Source organism: Spermophilus citellus, assembly GCF_964194105.1.
Source record: "Spermophilus citellus genome assembly, chromosome: 13".
In the NCBI taxonomy this organism is placed as follows: Eukaryota; Metazoa; Chordata; class Mammalia; order Rodentia; family Sciuridae; genus Spermophilus; species Spermophilus citellus.
The window spans coordinates 59,508,455-59,530,971 of NC_138193.1; the positions used below are offsets into that span (position 1 = coordinate 59,508,455).

At 40.1% G+C, this 22,517-nt stretch overlaps 1 long non-coding RNA gene across 3 annotated transcripts; it reads right to left on the reverse strand.

Moving 5' to 3' along the window:
- Positions 1-14,167: 14,167 nt before the first annotated feature.
- Positions 14,168-16,689, reverse strand: LOC308633030. Of its 3 annotated transcripts, none has more exons than XR_014018684.1 (4): positions 16,563-16,689; positions 16,328-16,410; positions 15,456-15,515; positions 14,168-14,339 (listed from the first exon to the last, which is right to left on the reverse strand). It is a non-coding gene; the product is annotated as an uncharacterized lncRNA (long non-coding RNA). The 3 variants fall into 3 exon arrangements; XR_014018685.1 differs by having other exon boundaries at positions 14,168-14,362; XR_014018686.1 differs by lacking the exon at positions 14,168-14,339 and adding an exon at positions 14,852-15,052.
- Between the last annotated feature and the right edge of the window lie 5,828 nt (positions 16,690-22,517).

Sequence of the window (22,517 nt, forward strand, 5' to 3'; positions counted from 1 at the left end):
TTAGTACACCTTTTAAGGCCTCAAAGTGAGCCCTAAAGAGAAAAGATTCTTTTCAGCTGGAATACATAGATGGTCTGGTGATGATATAAGGAAATACATAAGGAGACCATTTCCAGATCTTCCCAGGTGGTCAAGAGCAAAGGTAGGGTGATTACTGGCTCATGTGACAAGAGTAAAATCTGAGTAAAATCATGAACAGGGTCCATGGAGACCTCATCAAGACTTCCAGAAGATTCCAAATCTGAGATGGCCTTATTAGAAAATGACTATTTAATGTATTACAATAGGAGGAGCAGACAGACTGGCTTGAGGAACTGATTTCTTTCTTTCCTTTTAAAAATAGTTTTAGTTGTAAATGGACACAATATCTTTATTTATTTATTCTTTATGTGGTGCTGGGAATTGAACCCAGTGCCTCACGAGTGCTAAGCAAGTGCTCTACCTCTGAGCCACAACTCCAGCCATGTGATTTCTTGATCTAGGTCTGCCAGCAATCTGCGGGAACTGCGTGTTCAGAGTGCAAACTTCAGACCACAATAGCAGCAGCACCCAGGGCTTGTTGGAAATGCAGAAACACAGGCTTCACCCCAGACCTGCAAAAATCAGAGTCCACATCTTAACAGGATCCCAGGGTGATTCACTCCCACATTGGGGTTTATAAATTGTTGGACTCTGCCACAAAAACTGTAAGGACAGAATTCATATTATTCAGTAATTCTTTAACTCATCTCAAGAATTTATTGAGTGTCAACTTTGTGCCAGATAAACCCTGGGGAGAAAGTTCTGATAAGACAGACAAGATTTCTGAGATCATTACATTTATTTTTATATTTGCTTAGCAAACCATGACTACTTAAATCACCTCACTTATGTGGACTCATTTTATCCTCTAACAACTGTGTGAGGCAGGTACTATTATTTTGTCATGTTTTAGAGATAAGGAAAGGGAGGCACAGAAAGCTTAAGTAATCTTTTCAAGGCCACACAGCTTGCAAGTGGCAGAACCAGGATTCGAGTCCAGAGAGTCTGACATCAGAGTCCAGGCTCTTAATCATTATGTTATGCTATCAGTCAGTCAGCTACTTATAGCCTTTTATTTTCTTTGAAGGAAATAAATAGAATGCTGTGATAGAAAAGAAAAATGAGAATGAAGTGTGTCCTTAGTTAAACCAGAAGGGGGCAATATTTGAGAGATGACATTTAAACTGAAACCTGTAGGAAAGGAGGGACCTTCATGTGAAGAGACTTGCAAACAAATTCTAAGCAGAAGGAAGAATAAGTACAAAGTATTTGAAGTTGCAACAATGTGGTCTCTTCTGAGAACCAAAGCGCAGCATGGTAGGAGCTTGTAGGTGCTGGGGAATGAGATTGGAGGCGAGGCTGGGGAGTTTGGAGGGGGCGATCACCTGGGGAGGTAAGTGGCATAGGTGACACAGAGCTTTGGAGGATACAGAAGGAGTTTGCATTTTATTCCAAGAGTTCTGGGAATTCAGGAATGGTCTTTGCAGAGGAGTGGGGAAATCTACCTGCTGAGACTGGAAGCAGCAAAAACCAAGAGAGTATTTGAGCGGTCCAGTTGCAAGATGGTGTGGCTTTCATCAGAGCAGTGGCAGTGGGGAGGGAGAGAGTCCAGACGCAAGATCTGATTGGAGGTGGGGCCAACAGAAATGGGTCCTTGCACATGTGGATATGTGGGTCAAAATGTGTTTCTGGGGAACTGTGTTACCCGAAGGGAGGAGCTGGATTGTGACTTGAAGGTTTCTGACTCGAGCACAGTGAGTACAGGGTGCTGCTCTCTGGGGCATAGGAGAACCTGGGGGTGGGCAGGCTAGGATAAGTAGGGATCCTATATTCCTCTTAGCATGTCAATTCAAGATGTTTATGGATCTTACACCTGGATGTTAGGTGCAGGACAGGCTGAATAAGCTGTCTGCAGGGCATGCCAAACAAAGTTAGCTGCAGGATGACCTGGCCGCTCAAACCCTCTGTCTGGTTCTTTATCACCTGTTTGCTTCAAGCCCAAACGCCCAAGCCCCCGCTTAAGGCTGAGCGCTTCACCCCCCTGCTCAAGGCTGAACACGTAGCCCGCCGCTCAAGGCCAAGCACTTAACCCCCTTGTGTGCCAACAAGGCAGCTTGCAAACCCAGAGACCCTGTTAGCTTTAGGCAGCACAGCAGAAGGGCTATAGAAGCCTTCCCCAGCTGCCCCCTCCCACTTCTTTCCTTCTTTCTTTTCTCTTTGTTGCACTGCTGTAATAAAGACCTCTTGGTTGCTCCGAGTGTTGTGGTCACTTTTCTTTCACTGGAGATGTCAGAGAGGTATCCATATCTTTTCAGGATTTCATTCTGGATATGAAATAGACTCAGAATTTAGTATTTTTTGAGTGAATTTCAGGAAAGAAGACCTTCTATAGGAAAAGAGATATAGCTCCCTAGGGGTTTCCTATTGCCCAGATGTTTCTGTAACAGAAATCAAAAGTTTTCTTTGTATAGTTGGGAATGACATAAAAATTTAAATGACAACCACCACAACTAATTATGGATAGTTCACTTTAAATTAATTTACACTAAGCTACTCATGACACATACCATGTCTTCTTGAGAGCAAATTTTGGTAGGCAGATTCCTGGCATGGGAAGAGAAGATGGCCACCAAGATAGAAATGCCGGCAACCATGTTTTATTTAATAGAATATCTGTAGTGGCTAGCCTGAATGCTCCGTGAATGTTATTTCAGACAAGATGTCCAAGATAAATTTTGCCCAAGGCCAATACTATTCCATTAAAGTAAACTGCAACTACAAATTCTTGAGAGGATCTGAACATTGTTTGAAAGACATTCACCTCCTCATAGCCATATTGTACACATGCCATACTTTATTATCCTCTTGGCATTATTTATTCTGTGATACCCTATACAATAGAGACACAGAATTACTCACATATTACTGATATGTACAGAAAAAGTATAGTTTCCATATCTAATAAATGTTCTGATATGAGTTCTGCCTGACTGGGTGAATGAAAACAACCATTGTCACCACACTAATTTTAACTCATTTTGGTTCAAAAGTTAGTCTAGTTGAGCGACTTGTCTCTTGAGTTTTTGGTGTAGTTCCTCCCCACATCGCTGTCCTTGTGCAAGATGTCTAGATGAAGCAAAAGTTTTTTACAGCTTTGGGAAGAAGGGGTATCCCTATGATTTTCCTTGAGTGAATGCTTGCTGGTGTCCACTGAGGTCTGGTTTAGCCGGATGATTTCTTTGGATATTTTGTCTCTGGTGGATTTTTAGTGCTCCATAGCTTGATCATGGCCCAGAGGCCTCTCTCTGTTGACTGGCCTCTTATTGATTCTTGCTGCCTCTACAGATCTCTCTAAGCTCTGTCAAGGCCGCCAAAGAGTTCCTGGACAAGGCCACCTATTACACAGCCCATGGGGTCATCTTGGCTTCTATAAGGTCTTACCAATCTCTATAGAACCTCTGCCACATGGAAACTGAAGGGCTACTTAGAACTCTTTCTGTTCACTTGACCATGAGAACCAGTCCTCTTAGCTCTGCTGGTCATTCCCTCTCCCAGACCTACTTTTCTACTCTGGGCTGGGGACACACACTGAACACACATAGGATGGGTGACCTTTCTGTCTCTGTGCCCTTTCTTCTGTAGACCTCTAAAAGAAAGGAAAGTTTTTCATTGCCAACTTCTTTTTCTCACGGTGGCTCAGTCTTCTACGTTTCAACGAAGCTGAAGTGTGAGAGGATATGAGATATAAGGCAACCTACATTGAAAAGCATTTCAAGGCCTCAGGTGGTATAAAGTCAGGTCATGGAAAGTCTTGAGATATTCTTGAGGATAAAATGAATCTATTCAGAAGTAATAAAATTAGCCTCTGGAGAAGAATATCACATCTCTTCTTTCTTTTGTGACCTGATTACATCTTTATTAGAAAATTAAAGACTAGCATCATGGGGCAGAATTTCTTTGTCTTTTTAATATTTTTTAGTTGCCAATGGATTTTTTACTTTGTTTATTCATATGTGGTGCTGAGGTTCAAACCCAGGGCCTCACACATGCTAGGCAAGTGCTCTACCACTGAACTGCAACCCCAGACCCATGGGGCAGAATTTCTAAAAAAATAAAATTGATTCAATTGAGCAAGTACTTAGGGAGACTACTGTGTGCTCATCATTTTCCTTAGTGCTATGGGGGTGAAAAAAGATAAAAGGCACATTAGCTGTCCAATAGGAAGCTACAGTATTTTTTGTTAGACATGACACATGCTTATGAAGCAGTTGATTAAATGAACCCAGGTGAGGTAGGGTTACTGGGGCAAGTTGCATGGCACAGACAGTGAGTACTAGAAGACACGATGAGTGGGAAATCACTCTGAGCTTAGAGATCCCTAAAATTATAGATCATACACAAGATATTGAAGATGGCCATGTTACATTGAGGTAGATCAGTGATGGAAGGTAGGAAATGTAGAGGGAGCAGTAAGAACCAAGACTTTGAAGGATGACTGAATATAACTGCATTGTCTAACATGGTAGCCACTGGCCAGTCATGGATACTGAACACTTACAATAAGGTAATACAAAAATTGAGATGAAAATTAAGTGTAAAATATATACCACATGTTGAAGTTTCGATATGAAAAAGGAATGTGAACTATCTCAATTATTTTTAAATATTAGCAATATGTCGAAATATATATTATTTTTGATAGATTAAATGCAATTATTGATAAAAACTTTCCACTTCCTTTTATTTTATTTTTAAATGTGGCTACTAGAAAATTTAAAATCACATTTGTGGCCTTCCATTAGATTTATGTTAGACAGTACTGACAGAAAAAGGCATTAGGGAAGAGATTGCTTAACTAAAGAAATAGGTCTGAGTCACCCAGTAGGTCCCTGCTTCTTGTTCTCAGGAACAACTCTTTTGTGTGTGTGTGTGTGTGTGTGTGTGTGTGTGTGTGTGTGAAACAAAACAAAACAAAACATTTAAAACATCTACTAGGAAGTAATCATTTCACACCAAAGCAACCCAAAAAATCAGTAGTATTTCTAAATGAACATGCACTATATTAACCCTCTACCAGTTTCATATATATATGAAAAACAAGACAGGTATGAGTAAGACAACCTTAGTGTATGGGAATCTGTCAACCCTTACACTAACTCTGACCTCAAGAGGTTGGGGTCTGCATCTATGACTGTGGAGCTAGAGCTGGGAATGGTGGAGGCAATCAGAAAACGAAATAGTGGGTAGATCATGGACTATCAGGCATAAGAATTAGAAGCTCATTTCAGAGTCAGTGAAAAATCTTAAGTATCCCAGATTCTTCCACACTTTTATTTGGTTGTATACCTAGTGTAGTTTTCTAAGGTGGTTTTGTTTGTGTAAGGGTTGATTTTCACTCTTCCCACAGCTTGGTTATTGCTGTAGGTGCCCTTGACCTCGGAGGAGGAAATTGAGTGGAACTCTAAGAGACAGGGTCAGACCTTTCCCGGTGTCCTCAAACCTGTTTTAGAATCACTGTCTAGGATATAGTCAAGGCTGCCAATTGAGGGCCTCTTGCACACTTGGGTGACAGCTATAGAGCTGTTGTTATCTTGTAGCCAGAAACCCTGCTGTCTTCTTGACCTCTCAGTCTAAGTATCTTGAAATCCCCTTCCAACTTCTGTTAAATGCCTTAATTCTGTTTTCAAAGCCCAGCCTCTTCCTGGAAGATTCAAAACATTCAACTTACCTGTCAAATAAAAGATAACCATGACCCATTGTCCAAAAGCAGCTGCTCTCAGGGCTGTATCTGGGAAGCAGTCCTCACCATAGCAAAAAGATATGTCACTTCAGGGTGTCATCTGAGGTTGGTGATAATTATAGTCATAAGGCCCATACCAGAGGGGTTAAAAGAAGACATTATAAACTTGAGTAACCTTGCTACTGATTGGGACATAGAGATTTTATTTATTGGATTCCTCAAGCCTTTCTCAGGAGATTTTGTCCCGTAAGTCTTGCTGACAGATTTATCCTGAGATCTTGTCATCGATGGCTGTTTTCTCACTAAGCAGGTGGAGGGGAAAAGCTAAGGAAGGTAACTGCCAACTGAGAGGTTGTTCATGTATCAGCACCATGAAGTGGACATAAATTAAATGTATTCTGCAAGAACTGAGTTAGCCATTGCTTCTGCCTTGCCCTACATTTTCTCTCTGGGACAGTATTTGCTGTTGGCATTAGCTTTATTGTGGACAGAGGTAACTAGAGATTGAGGCCTTGCCCACATGGCATGCATAGGCTATCAGGATTCACAAATGGGGTGGTGAGAAGGGAGGGCTGAAGGCTAGAAAAATATCCCATGATACTAAGCTTCCAGACAGCATTTCCCGGAGCGTCTAAATTGGTAGATACCACCATCATCATACCTGGCCCAGGGAAGATTCCAGTTGACCTCTATTCAACCCTAGGGGCAGAAGTTGAGTGGGGGAGAGAATGAAAGGATATAGGAAGGAAGCAAGGACAGAAATGTGGGGAAATATCATAGAATTTTATTTGAGCCCAATGTTCCGATCTTTCATTTGCCATGGAAATTCCTTTGTTCAAAAGAATTGCTCTCATTAACATTTATTTAGCTCATCCCATAAACTAGGAACTGGGCTCAGTGTTTTACATATATAGTAGTCCCCTTTATTCTGGGGGGTTATGTTCCAGGACCCCCTGTGGTTGCATGAAACCTCAGCTAGCATTGAACTCTATATGCAACATGTTTTTTCCTATAAATACATGCTATGGTGGGGTTTAATTTATGACTTAGGGACAGTGAGATATTACAATAATAACTAATCATAAAATAGAACAATGAAAAATGTACTGAAATGAAAATTATGCCATGATGTAGTACTTTGTTAGGCTCAAAGCTTTCTGGTGCCACACAAGGCCCTCAGTTGGAACACATTTACTCTTTATTTCTTCTACCCACAAGTTTAGTACCTTTTCCATCTTAATTAGGCACTCATCACTCATCACTGCGGCTGTAATGTTTGCTGTTGGAGGTGCAATAGAGAAACTAGCATGAATTTTTCTTCCTCTTTCATAACTTTACAGGTAGATTTGTTCTTACTGCAGATCTCAATAACCTTAGCATACATTTTTTTTTCTTTATTGAGGACTTTTACCTTTTCACTCAATGGAAATACCTTTTTGGCTCCTCTTTGACATATCCAAATCATCAGCATCTTTCCTCTTATCACTTGGTAAAAATATTAATTGAAACAAAGGTTATTTGAATATAAGCACTGATATACTGTGATAGTCAATCTGAAAATTGAGACAGCTACTAAGTGACTTAAAAGATAGGTAGCATATACAATATGGATACATTGGATAATGGGACACTTCATGTCCTTGGCATAAGATGTTATCATACTGTTCAGAATGACAGTAAATTTAAAGATTATAAATAATTTATTTCTGGAATTTTCCATTTAATATTTTTGTATCACAGATGACCACAGATAACTGAAACCTAGAATGCAAAACCGTGGCCTGGAGGTTTGAGTGAGGCACATGGTGAATCTTTATAAAGTACTAGGAGGCAGATAAAGCTATTATCTTCATTTTCCAGACCAGCAAATCAAGGCACAGAGGTTAAATAACTTGCTTGAGGTCCCAAGGGTAAGAAGAAGAAGAACTGGGATTGAAGCCCGGGTAACCAGTGATTGAAGCCCGGGCAGCTGGTGTCAAAGCTGGTGCTATTGGAATATGATGTGATGGGAATGTCCTCAGAGACATTGTCTTTACCTCTGTGCTCCACTGGCAGGGATCAACAAATGAACAGGCAATCACAGATGTGCTCTTGCTGAAGATGGGGTGGAATGTGGCCCAGACCTAATCCAATCACCTCTTTATTCTCATCCCAGAGCCTTATTGAGGGAGTCAGTTGACTTTCAATAGCCACATTCCTTATATTCTTGATTGATGAGGCTAAGAAACTGGAAGCTTTTAAGTTGCAGAGTCTGGACATTTGGATTCTTAATGAACCAACCCCCAAACAATAACACCAGCTAACCTGAGTGCACCTGAAATCCTATTGCACCCATTTCTCAGAGCCAAAAAGTGTTTGAGTTCCAAGCCCAAAGAACAGCTGAAATATTTTATAGAAACAGAAAATTATGGTAGAACTAGGAAATGATACCAACCCTTCCCAGTACTAAGCCAGTAGCCATTGCAGCAAGGGTTTATGCCTGCATGTCCCCAAAAGATGCCCACTAAATGCTTGAAATGCAATTCTTAGGACCTCTTGAACACTCCTGGTCTTTATTAGGGCTGTGTCTTAACCTAATGTGTTCTCCTTGCCCTGCTGACTCTTTAGAGACCAGTTCTTTTCCCTTGGTTTGTGCAAAAAAAAAAAAAAAAAAAAAAAAAACCTTTCAGAAGAGCTAGTCTATACTTTTTTTTTAATAGAAAATTCACTATTTCCTGCTCCTTTTATTCAGCTTTCTCCTTTTCAAAGAAAAAGACTTGATTTTTGTTTTTTATTCAGACAATCTTCTTTGAAGTTAAAAAAAGGTATTTACTCAATCAGTTGCCCACTATGGACACCAAAAGTAGACAGGAGGCTTAGGCTTATCAGCATAAGGCTGGTGGAGGCAAGATCTGCCAAGATGCTTGGGAAAAGTTGATCTTCTTCTGTATTTCTAAGCTCCTTCTTGCCTAAAGCCAGATCTTACAATCTGAGTAAAGGCTAAGTGGTTTCTTATTTCTGAAAGAAAGAACTAAGGTTTAAGAACTTTCAAATGTTCTTGCAGTGGCTTCACGTGTGGGCAACCTGTGGAGTGAGTGGTACAGAGCACCACGCCCTGAAAGCCTTCATACTTGGTATAATGCTCAACTCTCGCCATCTTGAAATGCTTAATGATATATATATTTTAACATGGGGCCCCACATTTTCATTTGGCACTGGGCCCTGCAAATTATGTAGCCCATCTAGCCTGCAACCCAGTTTGGGATATGTGTATTTGTGGTGAAAGTGGATTGGGAAAGCTGTGTTTGTAAGGGAGTTATAGTCCACTCTGGTTCCCAAGCTTGTTATAAAAACCTAAAAGACATATAAAATATATATATATTTAAAGCAGTGTAGAAAAAATCTATACTACCTGGGTAGCATGTGGTTACACTAAACTTGGTATTCACCTTTATGGGTTAACAGAATGGTTATTTCTCAGTGCCTTGTGCTATTTTTGGCTTATAGATCTTAAGACTGCAGCGTGTGCCCTTTTCTAACCAGAGCTTGCCTTGCTGGCAATAAGGTTACCACGGGTCAGGGCCTAGCTGCTTCATCTGTTGTTTTCCGCCTGCATGCAGAATGAGACTTTATAATGAAGTGAAATGGAAGTTTCAGTATAGTTTATCATCCTTCTAGTTGATAATACTTAAACTAAATTATCAAATTATTCCAAGAAACTTCAGGTCATTATGTTCAAAAGACCCAGTGTTATTTTTCAAGGTAAATGTTGAAAAATGCCAGCATCATAACAAATTAGTTTATTCATATAATCTTTATTAAAGTCATAATAAAATACATATTGAGTTTTTGAAAGAGGACATTGGAAAGTAAATATTCCATAATATAATTATAATTATTAGCAAGATTATCAACATCAGGTTTAAGATAGAATAATGAAGAAAAATAGCAATAAAAGAAAAAATAGGTAGCTACATTTAAAAAAATGATGAAATTCCTAATCTGATTTGTTAAGTAATGTCAAAAAACAGAAGTTCACTTCATTCTGTTATTCAAAGAGAGGCAGGGGCCGGTTAGGCCCTGAACACGGTGCACAGTGAGGTCATTTTGACCCGTCACCTGCTCTTTTGGGCCTTCTTAGAGAAGAGCAGAATGGTGACCCTCATTTTACGAGACTCTGCAATGTATTCAGGAGTCCTAAGTTTTCTTCAGTACAAACATTGGAAATTCAGTTATCCACAGGGTCCAAGAAGCTACCACAAGGGGTGATGTTCCCTGAGGGGAGACTGGGTTGAACTGGAGAGCCACGTCCAGTCCCAAACAGACAGCCTACTCAGCAACTGACAGTAGTTGACTGGAGGGAATGCTGTTTGAAGCTCTGATTTTTCAAGAGGAGTAGGTCACCTTCAGTCGTAGATTTAAGTTGTTTTTTAGTCAATCAAAATGTTAAACATTTAGCTGTTGAAAACGCAAATACATATCTATGGGTTAAAGTCACTGTGAACGGCTGACTTCCTGTATAAGCACACTTTTGTGGGCAGGGGCAAGGATTAGGGTACAGAGGAGGGAAGACATTTCAGGGATGATATTTTCAGGACTGGAGTTATTTTCATAAACTAGAGTAAACCAATTCTTTTTACCCTAGATTACAGGATGACACCTTTTCTTGTTCTAATTTAGTTGACACTGTTGGCACACAATTTCTTCTTCATGGACTCCATTTTCCTGACAAAATAGAAGTGAACACCCCCTGGTCTTGGCTTCACATTGAATATTAAAAAATAATGTGGTAGGTACAGACATTTCTGGCTGAGAAATGTGCTGTGAATCAGGCCACCGGGAGAAGAGGGTCAGGCATAACATTTTAGCTACTAATTGATATTATAGATACACTTATTTCTTGCAAAAGGCATTGCCCCATGGGAAAATTACCTAAGTGACATTCTCTTACTTTGAAGCTTGAAATTTTGTAACATCAAATGATTGACTTTTTGAAAGAATTATGGACTATTTTCCTGTTGGTGAGCTGGTTAGACCAAGGTAAGATTTTTCGACATTAGTATAAGAAATATTTTTTAAAGCCATTTTCAGTGACCTGTGTACAGATACATAATTATTCCTGTTTACAATGTATGGTTTTAGCATAAAAATTCATGGTATCAATTAACTAGAATATTAAGGTAACTTGTATTTGCCACTATCAAATTTCATAGGTTAATCATTGTATTAGTCCATTTTCTGTTTTCTGTTAACAAATACCTGAAGTAATCAACTTATGGAGAGAAAATATGTATTATGGCTCACAGTTTTAGAGGTTTTGGTGCATGACTACTTGGCCTTGTTGCTTTGGGGCCTTTGGTGAGGGAATTAATTGTAGCAAGATTGTGTGGTAGAAAAAGCCCATTTACCTCATGTCTAGGTGCAAAAAGAAAGGAACAGACTGGGTCAGACTATCCTCCTGGAGGATAGCCTAGCCCCCAACAACTAGAAGAATGCTCACTAGATCTCATCTCTTAAAGATTCCACCAAACTGGAGACTAAGCCTTTAACACATGAGGCTATGGGGAACATTCCGGAATCAAACTATATCATCTCTCCTTCTTTATTCCCTCCAAGGGAATCTACATTGGTTCATTTTGATTGAAATGTGTGTATATGTATGTGATGTGGGGTGTGTTGTATATGTGAAAGTGTGTGTTCTGTCCCACAAATCAGCTTTTGATTTGATCAGGCTCAATGCTATAGTGAAAGTTCATCCAAAGACACCTTCAGGGATGTGACATTTTTTTAAAGATTATCCCTAAATTTCTGTCTTCCTCTTTGTTTGCTGTTTTGGTTTCATGCATCTTCTCCTCTCTCACCATCTTGGTTTCTTGTCTCCTTGGGCCCTCTTCAAAGCCAAGTATCGATGTAGGAATGATTTGCTTCTTCTTTTCTAGATTTGTACATTCATTCGGTCTTCTAACTTGAACCATCGTAGGTATTTCCACCACATCTCTGCCCCCTGCTTAACTCTGTCCTCCAAACCCATCCTTCATTTCTTACAATTATGTTTACTCTTCCCTCTTTTAACCCCACCTTATTAGATATTCTTTCCCTTTTTGGATTTTTCTTACTTCTTTCTAACTCAATTTTCTGTCTTGCTCAGACCCATGTAGTTGCTCTTTTCTTGACCCTGTAGTCACCCCTGAGAAATTAACTAATAGTGTCTCCCTCATCCCTTCTTCCCTCCTCTTTACCCCCTCTCCCCTTTTTTTCTCATTTCTTCCACCTTTCTGCTTTTCTCAGCCTTTTCCAAAATGCAGCTTGCAAAGATGTTTACAATATAGTAAAACCAAAGAAATAAAAAAGTGTGACACAAGGAAACTCAGCATAGAAAATATGATATGAATGAAGAGTGAGGTCAGTACGAAAACCCAAGCCACAGAGCTTGACTCCCCAGAGACTTTCTTCCTCCTCCCCCGATTCCCTGCTTGACTGGGTGATTTTTCTTCCCTGGAAGAGGTCAGAGAAGGCCTCCGAGAGCTCGAGGGTCAAAAGAGACCGTGATCACTTAGCCATGTTGGAGCCATAGCTAAAGGCTGGGATGAGAACAACTGGCCTTTGCGAGTGTACAAATACCAAACATTTTATTACCGACACACACAGCTCTTACCGACAACTGCTTGTCAGAGGGAAAATGCCAGTCATAAGGAACGAGCTGGGTGTCACCTCCCCACTGGATTTAGGTCTCATCACATGGTAACCGGAGGGTGGATCATGCATCATCCCCAATTGATATCATGTTACCTCCCAAGGACTGTGCCTGCCTCTCCCTTTTAGTTTTGCAAAATCCCTGTGAGAAGGTTCCTAAAATACCTTCTGCCCTAACCCGTCAGGCTCTGGGCTGGAGGGCCTTTCTGCCCCTGGACTTTTCTGAGACTTGGGAATTCCGCAGTTTCTTGATGACTGATTCTACTGTTAAGCTTGATTTCCTTACACCTTTCTCCTTCCTCCTTCTGAAAATTTATGCCTGTTCCTGGGATATACCTCCCCTTCCCCACCCCTGTCCTCTGTGAACACTCAGGTGGAAAATTCCCTTAATTTTTTTTTTTTAACTTCTTCTGGCAATAAATTCCCATTGCCATTTCTGACCTCTTTTTCTTTATGTACTTAAGAAGTCTTAGTTATTTCAATATTACATGTAACTTACCTTGTGTTCATTCTCTACCTTGGCTTGTCTGATCATTGCCTTGTATTATCTTGATTTTTATCTGTCACAGTCCAGGCCCTCCGCTACCTGGTAATTTTATACCTTGTCTACATCCTAGATCCTCGCTGCAGACTGATCTTCCTGCCACTGACTTCCTCTCCCCTCCTCTCCTCCTCCTTCTGCACTTTGATGTTTATTGCCATGCCTTTCTCATTGGCTGGTAATCACGGGTCTGTCTTTTCTATTTCTGCTTCTGCCTTCCATTCCATTGCTTTATTCCACTATCACTCTTGCCATAATTTTTTCAGTCGCCTAAGACGATACTGACTTGAGATGATTTGCTATTGCCTCTACCCTTGGACTCAGTTATGACACGGAGATCAGGCCCACCCTACTCATCTTTCTTTCTCCTTGTAGAAAACAGCCAAGTTAATTCAACTTCCTATCCCTCGTGTAAGAAATCACTCCCCAACCATATGGGATAACTTATGGCTGCAAATAAAACTCTACCAATGTTTTGCTCCTCGAAAGTTTTTACTTCCCAGCACAGCTCGGGTGAGCCCAGGATGTTAAAAACTCTAGGGAGTGCTTATTTTCATGAAAATCCTCTTTCTATTTTAGAATGTTTCTTTAGATACTTAGCTTTCCCGTAACATTACAGAGTGCTTTCTAAATTTTCTCCTTCACCCCTACTCCTACTCCTGCCTTGTCCTTCTTTGTTAAAAAAGGTAATTTTGAGTTGTCAGCTGAATTTGTTCCCCTTAATTTATGGGAGAGAGGACTTTTCCTAAATAAACACCGACTCTTTGTTCTTGCTCTAATTTATGAATAGAAACTCATATTAAAATGTTTTAAAAAGTCCATTTGATTTGGTTGATTCTCTTGCTGGGGTCTTGTTGAGTATGTGAAGGTGACTTTCAACACTGTTTGCAAAGGCAGTGCTTGGTGTTATCCTGAACAAAGCCTCTCATGGGCCATCTGGAGTTATGTGGATAACCTCATTTTCTCTCAGCGATATCATAGAACTACTCTGGGAAAAAGAAATAACTAAATACATGTTAGTGGAATATGGATTACCCAGCCAAACTCTATAATTCATTCATTCATTCATTCATTCATTTATTCATTCATTCATCATTCCAAAGCTCTTCTGACTATAGCGACGTGGGTGTCTACATGACCATGTTGACCAAGTTCATGTTCCCACAGTTTAGTAGAAATAATTTTTTTCAATGACACATTCACGCCCATTTATTGAATCTTGACTTTATCACCATTGAATTTTAAAGGTATTTCCTGAATTGTGATTTCTTGGAAAGGAGTCAGCAGGTGTGGGTTCTTCTATAGTTCCACTCCTCAGTCATCCCAGCGTAAATGGCCTAATGTTTGGTGCCTGTTTCAGCGATACTGTGAAAATGAGCCAACATGGCCTTAGAAACGAATCATAAGACAGAGCAGGGAATTAGTCAATACTACTAGTTAAGTAGATTTACATTTATGCTGAAGATTTTAAAACTTTGCCTGGTAGAATTCCAACCACCGGTCTTTTGAAAGCTCCACTCTCTGGACTTTGCATGCATTTGCAGCATAGGCTCCCTAAGATTGTAACTCTTGTCTGTCCTAATGTCTTACAGAGTGTTCTTGAAGGTAGGACCCCCCCTTTTTTAACAGCCATTTCATTTTGTTCTATGTGTCAGTTACACACATTCAAAATGATTACTATTATAACAGGATGCTAAATTAAAGATTACTCTTTAAATTAATGCTAATTTAAAGGACACCCTGAATATGTAGAATATACTTTAAATACTTGAATCATCTAGTAAAAGGTGCCTATATGTGCCACATTTTCAGGAATTTGGGGACACTTTCCCTTTCCTCCCTCCCGCCCCAAGAAAATCACTCAGCAACTTTCCATGCTTATTGTAGTTTGTGGTTATTATTATTGTTATTGCAGAAAATACATCATATTTCACAATTTGAGATATAGGCCTGGTATGAGAGTATTCTTAGGAGAAGTAATATAGATTTAAATGCAACCAGGATTAATTGATTGATACTAGATTCTTGCCTGGGCAGATTTTGCATGTGCCCGCTTAGTGGAGAGACACCTTGGTTTCCTGGGAGGTGGGAGAGATAAACATAGAAAGGGGAACTTTGGTAGATGGGAGACCAAAAACAGATTCCATCATGCAGTTTTGTCTTTGAATTTTCTTGATCTCTTTCATCTCTGGATCTCAACTACTTTTAAAAGCTACTTTTCAGGGCCCTTCATTCTGCAGATTTCATGGGGTTACCTGTTGACCAAACAGACTAAATGAGAAACAATCCACAAGCAGACTGTTCAGAGATTGGCCCAATATTATGGGAGACTCATCAGAAAATAACCTATTTTTTTTTACCCACTTGAGCAGAGAGAGTATCATAGAACCTTGTCCCTCCAGAGGTTTCTATTCCTGCCACTCAAAACAGAAGTTTCAGGGAAGCTTGATATTTGGAGAAACCAGGAATTTCCCTTCTTACCTCTAAAAACTAGTGTTTGTTTTTTCTTCAATCATTCAGTTATTGACACTGCAATGGTCCCTAAAAGACAAAAAATCAAAAAATCCAGTCACATACAAAAATAAGCATTTGTATCTTGCTCAAATATTCATTGGTTGGTTTTGGTTTGGCTGGACTTGACTTAATCTGTGGTTGGTTTCAGATCTGCTTCATATATCTCTTGTCATTTTGAAAACTGCGGCTCCTGGGAACTATTCCTATGGTGATGGCAGAAATATAAGGGCAAGTCCCCTGTACAAACACATTTACAGCTGTCTTGCTAACTCCAATAGGCCAAAGCAAGTAACCTGACCAAATCTGAAGTCAAGACATGGGTAGGTACAGTTTACCTCCAGGAGTCCATGGCAAAAGTGTGGAATGTTTAAGACCATTGCAGGGGATTGGAAAGGTAGTACCAACAGTATATATAGCAAAGGCTCAGATCACATGACACCAACACTATCAGACCTTATCAAGTAATATATGTCAAACAGGTGATTGGGCATACATAAATGTAACTATTAATAAGTATAGCACATATTTTATAATCAACTATAAGACAGAAAGATATTTGATATTATTCCAAGCTCTTTCATATTTAGTCTTATTTGAATTTCCTTTTGTGTCTTCTTCTAACCCATTTTTTGAGCAGTTATTTTAGGCTAGGCATATACAAAGTATTTTTATGTACATGAACTTATTTAGTCAATGCACCTATTCCCACAAAGATGGTATTATCATCCCCTTTTGAGAAGGCTGAACTGAGAGAGCTTATATAACATAGCCAAAGTCACATAAGTAGGAAGAGGAAGAGGCAAACCCTTTTCTAGAGGCTTCAAAAATTTCTTTCTTACCTACAGCGCTATGTAGTGCATCCAGTTTTAGGAAATCAGCAACAGCCCTATACAATGAATATTTCCATTTCCATTTCACAGATCTGTATTAAGAGAAACACAGTAAAATGAACCTCCTGTGCACAGGAGGTGGAGCTAGCATCAGAGCCCAGTGTCCCGCACCGGGCCCCATGGTCGATTCAGTGTGGGCTTCTGGTGGGGTGCCTGGGTTCATTTATTTTTAAACCACTGGTACCTTGTTGGTGTCTAGTCCCTTCTTGTGCTGCCTCTTTCTCTCTGAGCTTTTCAGTCCTCACCGAGAGTTAGCTGTTTTATAGATCCCTGGGGAGGATCAGGCTGTGATAAAATTGCATGGCTGCGCTCCCCACCTCTCTGCCAATTTGGGTTTATTTCTGTTCGGACTCAGATTTGGCAGGCTCCCTTGTTGACAGTTACATGCTGAAACCTTTTCAGGTTGTTCCCCAAGCTGGGCCCACAAAAGGAAGTCGAAGTAAAGGATACTCTTGCTGTGTTTAGCAGGAAAAGACTACAGAGCCCAAGAATTCTGAAAGCCAGGACCTCCAGGGCTGGGGATGAGGGTGGGATGGTGGCACAGGGCTGATGTGTGTTTACACAGATTTGGATTCTTACATGAAATGATTTTTTCAGAGCAGTTTTGGAGGGTAGAGTGTCACACAAAACATACTGGAAGAGTAAAGAAATTGGGAGGAATAATAAGTTGTCTTACTTTACTTTGACTATTAGAGTTTCTGTCCAGCTGTGTATTGACATACTAAGCATATTTCAGTTATAGTTCCTTCTTTTTATCTGTTCAAAAGCCATGGCTCCTGCTGAATACTGTATTAATATCTCCTAGGAGCTGAGGGGCAGGCTACAATAGCTCCTTTGCCCTCGCCAAGGGTTGTTCTGAACACCAAACCCTCTCTAGGTTGAAGAACCCTCCGCCATCCTCCAAAACCAGAGAAAAGGAGCCAGGATGAGGAATAAAGAAGTCAGGGGCCACCTCTCCCTGGAAGGACCATGGCACCAAGGCACCATGGCCACCAAACTGTTGGATTCTAGTGTTAAGAGGTTGAAAGATACAGAGACATGAGATGAACATAGTCTTTAGTGGAGTACTGAAAAAATCAAGCATGAGAGGGAGAAAAGAATAAAGTGGGGAATGAGTTGCAGCTTCTTCTATTGCTTCTTCTATTCTTCTTGCTGTCCTGGTAATGTTTTATAATTTGCTAATATCGGTATGTTGGTGGGAAGAAATGCAAGCCAGATGAAAACTGAGTGAAGCTCTGAACGTGTGAAGCTCTGAACCAATCATGGGGAGACTGGGTTATTGTCCTGTTTCACCCCAGGCAGTGATGTAGGTTGGGAAGCAAGCCCTTCAGTCTCCCTGCACCCTCACCTTCTTGTGTGAACAGAACTACATTCACTGCTGAGGCTGCTTATTGTAGAAAGTTGATTTGAAGATCATGTGAGATAAAATATGTGAAAGCATTTTGTAAGCTGGAAAGTACTATCCAAATATCAGGGTTTATTATTCTTGCTTAATCCTGCCGTTCCCCTGCCCTCCTCACTACCAGAATAGGAAAATGTTGGCCTGGGACAATTTTCACAGTTTGGAAGGAGGAATAAGTTGTTGCCTTTACACCCTTCACTGCTAACATCTGTCACCCCAGCTCTGACAGCTGCTTCGAAGTTTCCACTATGGAAGTAACAAAACAAGGTTGGGTCAGCCTCCAATTCTTAACTCTACCATACCCCCAAACCTTATTAAAAAATTAACATCTCCTCTCTCTCTCCATATGCTTGGAAAGAGGCCACGAAAGAAAAGCTCTTGACAATCTTTTTATCCTATTTTTCATCTGGTTTGGGTTTCATTCCCTCCCCTACCCTGATATTAGCAAATTATAAAACATAACCAGAACATCAATATAAGAAGCCACATTTGCAAGCCCTTCGCCACATAATGCTTTATTCCAGCTCAGGATAAACTTTGAACTAAACAAATGAATTGTTTCATTTCTCAGTATTCTATCCAAGAAAATTTCCCATTCACTAATATTAATAATAACATATTTTTAAACCTTGACTTAAAATTGCAGTAAGTGCCAAAAGGCTCTAGTTGCTATTTTGTTGAAATAATATCAAGTTTCCTGTGATGCTTTACATAGCTGTCATCTCTGTGATATGATACGTCCATGATTTATTGACCTACTAAAAGTGCTGTCATTGACTTGTCATAATAAACTTTTCTTAAAATATTAAAGCCTAGAATGTTGGGCAATAGCTCAAATCAGTACAGAGGCTCAATCTGGTTGTGGATTTGGATTTAGTGGCCTGAAGTTTGCCTTCTACACCTAAAAAGGAATGATCTGCCTTGACCCCTCCCATTTTTTACTCCTCCTCCTCCTCCCCCTCTCCCTCTGGATACCAGTTCCCCATCAGGCTGACAGAAGGCAGGGGGCAGCATGTGAGAAACTCTGAACTGACCTCAGTCTTCAACCCTGTGGCCAGTGCTGTGTATGAGGAGACTTTCTGGTCTCAGCAGAGAATTTAAACAATTAAGACTCACCCAAATGATTGGCCATTGTGAACAGATATTGTGTCCACTGAGGTAAGAGCGGGTTTAATTTTTTTTTTTTTTGAGAAAGAAAAATATATCTAACCTTGGAATTGAGTTTATTTTCCTTGGATATGAGAGTAGAGAGGAATTTTGAATGGGGGGATATCCAGGCACAACGGAGACATATGGAAGCCCATCAGGGCTCTGTCTCCTTGTTGTAGACCTGTACCTGTGGACCTGCTGTGCATGTCGACTGGTCCTCTTGACTATGGTCTTGAAGGATGCTCATCCCAGTGACATGACTACTGTTATCCATTGGGTTGTTGATACCATGGCTCTCATTTCCCCAGGTTCATCGAAAGAGATGAAGACCTGAACACAGCTCCAATAACAACAAAAAATGAGTGTGCCTGAAATAGAGCAGGCTTAACCTGAAGTTGCTTATGGCCAGGAAAAAGGTCAAGGGTTGGAGCAGGAAACACAGAGTGTATGTAAAGAAAGTACTTGTGTTTTAATTTTAGAAATCCAAAAATGCATTTAGGATATATTCTTTTTGGTAATGATTTCACTCTTTTAGAATGAATATGAAAGGGTACAGAAATTAACTCTCTTTATTCAGCTAGCTCTTTCATGACTGAGGCTTGACGGTATTAGTGCCAATGAATCAAAACTATTGAGGGTCAGTTCCATTATTTTCTCCCAGAGTAGAATGTTAAGAAATCAGTTACTAGGCATATATCATATATCATAGAATTACTCAGACAATGAGATAAGAAAGGATGGGGGGGTTATCTACATGGCTTTATAAATATAAAAAAAGGACATTTAAAATTGCCTGTTATTAGAAGTATGCTTCACATGTTAACTTTTTTGTCAGTGTAACCCAAAGACCTGACAAAAAACACACAGAGGAGGAAAAGCTGTTTTGCAAGCCCTGCAAGCCATTTGCAAGCCCTTCGCCACATAATGGCTGACTCCATAGCTCCAGGTCCCAGATGAGGTTGAACAACATGGCGGAAGGAATGTGGTGGAGGAAAACAGCTCAGGACACGGCAACCAGGACATAGAGAAAGAGCAGAGAGGACAAAATACAAACCCCAAAGTTATACCCCAGTAACCTACTTCCTTCAGACATACCCAGAATAAAGACAGTTAATTTCTGTACCCTTTTGTATGCATTCTACAAGTGTGAAATCATAACAACAACAACAACAACAACAAAAATCAAAAGTCTTACTTAGGTTCATTTTGATTGTCTGGCCTATAGTTACCACATAGTTATTCCACCAGTGGATTAATCTGCTCATTAGGTCACACTTCTCATAATCTAATGATTTCACTTCTGAAAATTCTTGCATCGTCTCACACATAAGCTTTGGGGGGACACCTTGTATGTAAATTATAACAACATGGTTACCTTATAGCTTATGTAACTCTCAGGCCCTTTGAGGACAGGAATGAACCAGGAAGTTGGTATTACAATTAAATTCAGGCAATGTACCAGGCACTGTGAGGAGACTTTTGTTTTTCTTCCCGTATAATAAATATCTATTGAATTCATAGTATCCTTCTGGTCTGTTAAGCACAACCTATAAGTAAACACATCTTAATTATCTTCATGGTGTTTACATCTTAGCAGCAAGTTCTGATAAAATAAGGATGATTTTTTTTTTAAAACCCACACTTCTTACAAGCTGGATTGAAACACGTTTGACACAGCAAATACAAGAAAGTATGTAGTAAATGTATATATGTTTTGGATGCTCAAAACTTTTAAAGGATGGAAATCCATAAAATATGGAACATTTCGAAAGGACATAGAATGCTTTTGGCCTTGGAAGATGGATGAGATTGGGAAGGAAAGAAGCAAGGAGTTCTTGACCAGAAAAAATAACAAAGGGCAGGGATAAGAACAAAAAGGTTTGCATCCTCTTGATACTGAGCAACTCTGGCTCAGCACCAAGGGCTCAAGGGGCATCCTACAGGGAAGTCCCCTACCTTGCTCCCTGAGCTCCTACATTCTTCTTTGTGTTGGCAGTACAGGGAAAGCCTGGCTCACAGCACATGTTAGCATTGGCAATATTCATGCAGAGTAACACACCAAGGGGATGCCTTTACCCGTACTTGAAATGAATGCCTGTTGACAGAACTCTTTCTTGGAGCTGGAATGCAGGAGGTCCCATGAGTCTCATGTTGCTCTGCCCTGGAAAAGTTGGTGAGAAACCAGTACACGACTAATGACTCACAGGAAGTCTGGGATGGGGCACAAGAAATTTGGTCCTGCTCATTCAGGAAGCCAATTGATTGGGCTTACGATAAACTGAATATCAAAGGCAGTCCCGATGGTCTACTGAAATTGCCCATATTAGGACTGAATTTAAAAGTTTAAGGGAGATTTTTTTTTCCCCCTTAAGGAAGGCTTAGGAAGTCAGGTAGGAGAAATGTTGTCAAATCTTCATTTTTCCCAAGGACTTTCACGTGGTCAAAGGATTTGGGGTCCAATAGAAACAGAAACAGGATCAGTTTAAAGAAAGTCAATCAAACCCTTTGTTTTGTTGTTATGGAAACCAAACAACGGCCGAGTTGAGTGATACTAATATTATATTTTTATTTTTCAAACAGTTCTTAGAACTTGGTGGATACAGAGCCTAAGCTTATACAATCTTAAATGAATTCCATAGTCTACATCATCGGTAGGAAAAACACAAACTGCTTCAGAGAATGCTGTAACATTTTAAAAAGAAGTGCCTGGAATAGACAGGAGCAGTTCTCTGATTACAGAGAAACAAGCTTTCCATTAAAATATCAAGGAAAATATGTGATGGATGAAAGTACAAATTCAACACCCTGCACAGTGGCTTCACGAAGGGCAAGCATGTGTGTCTTCCAAGGAGGTCTCGAGTGTCCCCATAATATGCCAGGGGCATGCTGTAGACTTTGATGTAGACTCTAATCTATAGCGAAAAAAAGCTAGAACAAAATATTTGTTAACAATAGAGGAAGAGTTTTAGCTATTAAATAAATTAAAAGACGGGGGAGATGGGGAAAATCTTCCTCATGGAAGAAATCCAAATAATATAGGTAGATATGGCCTCTCCGATTTAATTTGCTCCCTCCTTCTGGGGTGGAACTTGGACATAGTGATTTGCTTTCAAAGACTAGATTATGGAAAGGACAAAGAATGCTGCCATAGTGAAGGAACATGACAGACACCGCCATTGTTAGTTTCTCAGATTTGGCAAATGCATCATGGTACAGTGAGGTGTTAACATTGGGGGAAACGGAGCAAAGGGTCCAGTGGCAACTCTATTATCTCTGCAGCTTTTCCTTCAATCTAAAATTGTTCCAAGTGGTGACTGCTTTTCTACGTCTCCTATCTTCTTTCCACCTTACAATCCATGAGCCTAGAACTGGAGCCTTTCCCTAACCTCCTTGTTCAGTGACAAGAGAAATGGTTCTTTGGTGAGGAAAAGCAGACGATAGAAACTCCTTCCTTGTTTTAAAAGCTCTTTTGCTTTTTACTTTCCTGCTTTTTGCTTTGTTGCCAAGAAGTCACAGTGTATTTATTAAAACAAACAAACAAACAAAACCTCTGGGTTCTCTTTGTTTATGAAGTTTATAAGAAAATAA